Source organism: Notothenia coriiceps, unplaced genomic scaffold, assembly GCF_000735185.1.
Source record: "Notothenia coriiceps isolate Sejong01 unplaced genomic scaffold, NC01 NC01_scaffold00024667, whole genome shotgun sequence".
NCBI classification, from domain to species: Eukaryota; Metazoa; Chordata; class Actinopteri; order Perciformes; family Nototheniidae; genus Notothenia; species Notothenia coriiceps.
In genome coordinates, this window is record NW_011357368.1 from 3,400,658 (window position 1) to 3,406,694 (window position 6,037).

A 6,037-nucleotide genomic window follows, 5' to 3' on the forward strand; every position below is an offset into this window, starting at 1 on the left:
AGAGGCGGTGCGTGAGAGGCGGTGCTTGATAGGCGGTGCGTGAGAGGCGGTGCGTGAGAGGCGGTGCTTGAGAGGCGGTGCTTGAGAGGCACTGCTCCTCTTCTCAGAGGCTGAGTTAACCCTCCCGCTGCCGCCTGGTGCTGCAGAGATTTCATGAAGTGAAGGAGGTTCTGCCAACTCTGGCAGGACAGAAGGCGACACGCCCGTTCTAAGCCGTGTCCCTCACTCCTCACATCCTGCATCCCCAACAAGTGTATTATGTTGTTGCATCGTTTCAGATGTTGATGTTTCAGTTGTGCTCTTGATAAGCCATTCAAACAGTAAAAACACGTTCAGTTTCCTTTTACTTTTTGTGTCTCCTGTTCACCAAAACATACCCATCTGTTATGGAAAAAGAAAGTAATCCAAAAGTAATCTAAAAGTAATCTGATTACGTTTTTCTTTTTTAAGACACGTAACTGTAACTGTATTTGGATTACTTTCAGAGCCATGTATTCAGTAATCAGTAACTGATTACATTTACAGAGTAACCCTCCCAACCCTGGGTGTATGTTTGTCCAATATGTAGTAAACAGGAAACATCTTTGCAGATATGTGTATGAAGTATTTCTTTCTTACGTACTTCCTGTAGAAAAGACTAAAGCATTTCCCATAAGGATAATGTAAGGTCGTTATGAGTGGCAATCACTTGGCCATATTTTTTCTAAAGCAGTAATATATATGAAAAGGTTTTTGTTGTGCAACTTACGAAGAACCTTGGAACCTTTCTAATCATATTGTATGTAGGCAATCCTATCAGGGCTGTATGCTCTTGACATGCGTGTTGGCAGAATAAATATTTGAGAAGAGGGTCACTCATCCATTCAGTTATGAAAAATAGTTCCTTTGCATCAAAAGAGCTTTCCAGCGGCTTAAAGTGCCAGTACATTGGCAACAAAATACACAATTGCCATGCATAAGTGTAAATACTCCAGACAAACCATTTTGTTCTATGTTCCCAAATGATTTCTTTTTAAATGATGGTTATTCAACCAGAATAAAAGGTATGATAAAAGGGAAAACTATAAATGAAGCAACATAAAGTACATATTGCTTGAGTGTGTTTTTAGAACTTGAGAAAATGCCTTTTCTGTAACATGCTCATCAGCTGTCACCTATCATTAGTACAAAAATAAACTGCGCCAACGATTTATGGCTTGACACTATAATACATTACTGTTTGAGCTGCCAGAGTAGAACATGGCGAGTAAAGATAAGTGAAGTGAGCTGCCAGTGAGATTAAAAAAAACTGAAAGAGAAATGAAGGGCTGCAACCAGTGCTTAAAGGGAAAAGAAAAAGGTGGGAAATGCGTTGTTAGACCTTACACTCACATCTACAGTATGGAGAACATTATAAAGGTTCTGGTAGATGTAGATATAGCAAAAGTGCAGCTGTAAATTATAGGTCAAGGTGTAGTAAACCCCAATCATTTGAATGAAGTTTTAAATGTATGTACACTACCAAGAGATAAGAGAAGGAACACATATTCAGCAGAGTAATGTTACAAAAGACTGCAGAAAGAGAAATGTAAACTGAAATGCAGGCCTTACATCTGAAGAAACAGCTATCAGAGATGTGGAAACTAAAAGACAAACTCAGAAAGAGTGAAAAGAGTTTTATGGCAAGACTAAGAGTAGGCATAAGTGAAAGATCCAAGCGAAGGGGGTTCAACAAACTGTCAGCAGGGAGAAAGCATGCTGTTATCAATTCTCTGTCCAGAGTCATCTTTCGCTCAGAAAAAATACACCATTACCAAAATAAACAAACAATACAAAGAAAAGTTCTAACAAAGCCAATAGATGCAGAATATCAAACAAAGGTGGAACAGCATCTCTTCATGTCTCACAGACAGTTTGCCAGAAGACAGGCTTTTTATATCAAAGAGCCTGAGACCAGGGATAGAGATACATGTGCATGTGTGGAACACAAGCATTTCAAACAATTGAGTAACACCTCGTGGAGAGAGGGCTGTTGACAACCAGCGTCTCAGTAAGTAAGTATGATTGTGTATGAATCTTAAGACAAAGCAGGCGTGGATCAAATATGAAGAGCTGCTTTGACAAAGTTGAATTCTCTGAGACAAACTGTACTGAGTATCTAGGTAACAATGGGAGTGGGTTACTTAAACAACTTAGAGATAACCTATGTGAATGTTTAAAACAAACCTGCAAAGGGACAATCTAGGAATTAAAAACTAAAGATAAAACCTTTAGCCATGAATATATTCAACTGGGTCCACCAGAGGCCTGAACAAAATCTCACTGAATCTGAACTTGTTCTTCCTATTAATTGTTCAGAAAACTATGCCTGCAAGATGCGAACAGAAGCACAAGCTTATTATTTTGAAGGCAGCCCAAAGAAGGTCACAATACACACAGAGGCCTTTACACAGTCCATTGGCAGACAGTATCCGCCCTGATGAGCAGGCAGTGTGGTACACCTGGAGCAAATGAAAGCTGTGGGCAACTTGGCCACAGATGACTTTTCTAAGTGTGATAAGTAATGGACCTGTTACAAAGCACAGGACCGAAGCAATCATTTAGCTCCTTAGTCCTGCCCCTTTCCTTTCTGGGTTTAAGCATGAACATATTCAGTGAAGTACCATGAAAAGGGAGCCCAGGATTGCTTTGGTGGTGGTGTAAAGATGGGGTGCGGGTGATCAAAAAGGAGGTGAGCTGCCGACTCCCCTGGACTTAAAGTCGGGATGCTGGCCAAAAAAATCAGGGCCAACTAGTACTCACCACTGGGTAAGCTAAGAGAGCATTCAGAGACATGATGAGCTGATTCCAGGCACCACGGTTGCACAGTTGCAATTAAAAAAGGCAAAGCCGAACATTTCATTGGTGAAAGATTTAAAAAAATCTCAACAACCCAAGGCTGTTTTGAAAGACTATTAAATCTTCATCTGGAAATAAAAATGGTTACTTCAAGTCAAGGACTCTCAAAACATCTCTGACAAAACCATAGAGCTTGATTGCTTAAATAAGCACTTAATTGCCTCTGGTTCCCTCTATCACCACCTGCAAGGGAAACCCTGTAACTGTTAGTGTTTTGATTTGTGCCAGTTTATATCATAGAGGCGTAATAGGCCCTTACATTTTTAGACAACTCAAAATCGCCAGGTCTAAATAACAGATAGCAATATGTGTTATTGTTAGCCTCTGATTATGTTGCACCATCTTTAAATCTGTCCTTAGCCTGAAACCAGATTCCTCCTATATGGATGTCTTCCTTTATTTTTCCCTTTTTACATGGAGCAGAAGCTTTACTTTAAAATGATTATATCACTCTAACATCCCTTTCATCAATTGGAAGTGATTTTAAATCCTAACAACATTAAACTAATGATGTTTACAAACTCAAGGAAAAAGCCATTCATCCATCTATTCTTACGTTTGAGGGTCATTGAGTCTGTATTTGCATATACATATATGAGATTCTTAATTGCCACTTCCCTCTCGTATAAGCTTCTAGATTCAGATCAACTTGTTGAATAACTTATAACTGAGTCTGGGTTTTCATTTCAGAAATATTATTTGCTTTCTTCAATGCAAAAAGGAGACTTGTTGCTACTTTAACGTCTGTGGTATACTATGATGATGTTTTACATATTTTCAATGCCTTTACTCCTTAGATACTGTATCCCATGGAGCACCGGCATTAATTAAAGATCTTAAGGCCCCACTCATCATTGCTGCCTGCTTTGTTGGGTTGGCTGTCCATCAATACACTCAATCCCTGGCATGTACTTATTTAAAAAGGCAGTTCTTAACTTGCTTCCTAAAAAATATCTTCGTAAATGTATCCTTATGAAAGATGATATCTATTGATCTGTCTGCACCTATTACCCGTCTGGAAATGGGTAAAAGGGCTTTTAAGTGCACTGCTCCTGCGTCTTGGAATATGTTGCAGGGGAAACTGGTCTCTGTGAGAGTTTTCAAAAGTAGAAGTGCCCTTATATAGTCCAGGATATGATTACCTGGGTCTTATTTCCATATACTGGGATCTAAAACGTTATGGTCCGTAACAGTTATAGTAGGTCTGAAGCTTCGTTTCAATTTGCTGATCTTGGATTGTATAGAAGATAGTCATCTCAATGAGGCTTTGCTTGGTTAAATACATTTTTAAATGAAACAAATGGTTGATGTTAAAATCTGGGTCTACACATGATAAGCTACACATCTATGTTTTCCAACTATATAATATACCTGTAAGGCATAATGTTTGTCTCTTTGCTCAGCGTTTTTCTAACGGCTGCCTAAATTGGCCATTAAAGTAAATTCCATCGTCTTATTTAGAAGCAGGCCATCAAAGGAGCCCTACGCACAACAGCTTTATAATGGCTGTATATAATCCAGTGCCCTTTAACACTACATTGAACACAAAGTGATGTGGCAAAAATAAATCTAATTACTCAGCCATTCAGCATCAAAAGCTGTGCCTGCAGAGAGGGCTCCAAAGAACAGGGCCAAGAAACAAACACAGAAGGACTCGAGCTGCGTGTTTGGAGATAGGAGGGAGAGGCTCACTAACAGCCTTTTCCTTTTGTTTTTCACTGTAATATTAACAATAATTATAACCATTTGACAGTACAAGGGGTAAAAGGAAAACAAATGTATAACCCCACAAAATGTACGACACATTGGCACATTCATCCTAGAAAATTCATGGAAATTGAAATGGTAAAACATAAACCCCAATGAGGGTAAGGCGCTAATAAAAAACACTGTGCACTACATGGAAACTGAGATTTCTGCTTTAATCTGAAAACCAGAACAAATAATACCAAAAGGTTTTAGAATGAAAACCTTTCATATCGGTGCTACATGAGTGGGTGATGTTTTGCTTGCCTTTATTACTTGCAGTATGTTCTCCCTTTCTATTTGTCTTTTGGCAACAGTGGCATTGAGAAATGTGTTTTAACCTTGTGCAACTAACACTTTAAAAGCAAGAAAAGTACAAGATTCTGCCTGAATGTTTATCTCATTTAACTCTCAGACAGAACTAAATGTTCCTTTTCACTCTGCCTTTCATTGATGCGATAGTTTTGTCAATATTGTTCCATTCCTGCACAAAAACATTAATCTTTAAAAAACAGATGTAAAAACAACTTTTATTCTAAATGTTTCTTTCTTATATTATGTCTCTTACCGCTTGCACCAAAACATTAAGCTACATCTGTGCAAACCTTGGCAAATGAAATATGTTTATTTTTTGTATTGGTATATTGGAAGAAATAGAACTCGGAAGATGTGCTTTTCACTGCTCAGGGTTGATGTTTTAATAGACTGACTTGTATGTATAAAAGCCAGTGGTGTAGTGGGCGTTGGCGTTTTTTTTAATAGTCTAATAAATATAAAATCATTGCCAGTGATATCAGTTGCAGGTGTGTATTTGTTGTAATAATGACGAAAACATAATAGGCAGATTTCACAGTAATTATAATAAAAACATAGCTCAAGCATTTATGCAACTTGATTTGAAGCGCGTGTGTGTGTGTGTGTGTGTGTGTGTGTGTGTGTGTGTGTGTGTGTGTGTGTGTGAGAGGGGCAGCACCGTGTGTGTGTGTTTGTGTGTGTGTAGGGTGACCAGATGTCCCACACTGTGCGGGACTGCACACACAGCATTTTTATTATTTGTCCCGTGTCCCACAAATTGAGACTATGTCCCGCATTTGAGTGACAGTCGCGCAGAAAGGCCGGATCGGCAACGCCCTTTATTATTATAACGTCTAAATGGCATCATGTAAGTTGCGCTCACAGGCAACACAGAGGTCCACAAACAGTGCACTCCCCCTCCCCCCCCCGTCGACAGTTCACGAGCACGTCCATAGTGTCTCCCCCGACCCCCACCCCCGTCCACCCAGTAAAAAAATCCCCACTACATCGCTGGTCCTGTCTGCCCGTTTTGCACAAACTCCAGCCTGTCAGGACATCGAGTCCACAGTTTCCCTAACAGGAAAAGGACCGGAGCTAGCTTTCGTTCCTGGGTGCGTTG

General features: G+C 39.6%; 1 long non-coding RNA gene across 1 annotated transcript in view; it reads right to left on the minus strand.

Moving 5' to 3' along the window:
- Window positions 1-2,934: 2,934 nt before the first annotated feature.
- LOC104955205 (uncharacterized) overlaps window positions 2,935-6,037 on the minus strand; it is a 22,769-nt gene continuing 19,666 nt past the window's right edge. The window contains exon 3 of the long non-coding RNA XR_799435.1: window positions 2,935-2,945. This is a non-coding gene — a long non-coding RNA (uncharacterized lncRNA). The remainder of the gene's footprint in view (window positions 2,946-6,037) is intronic.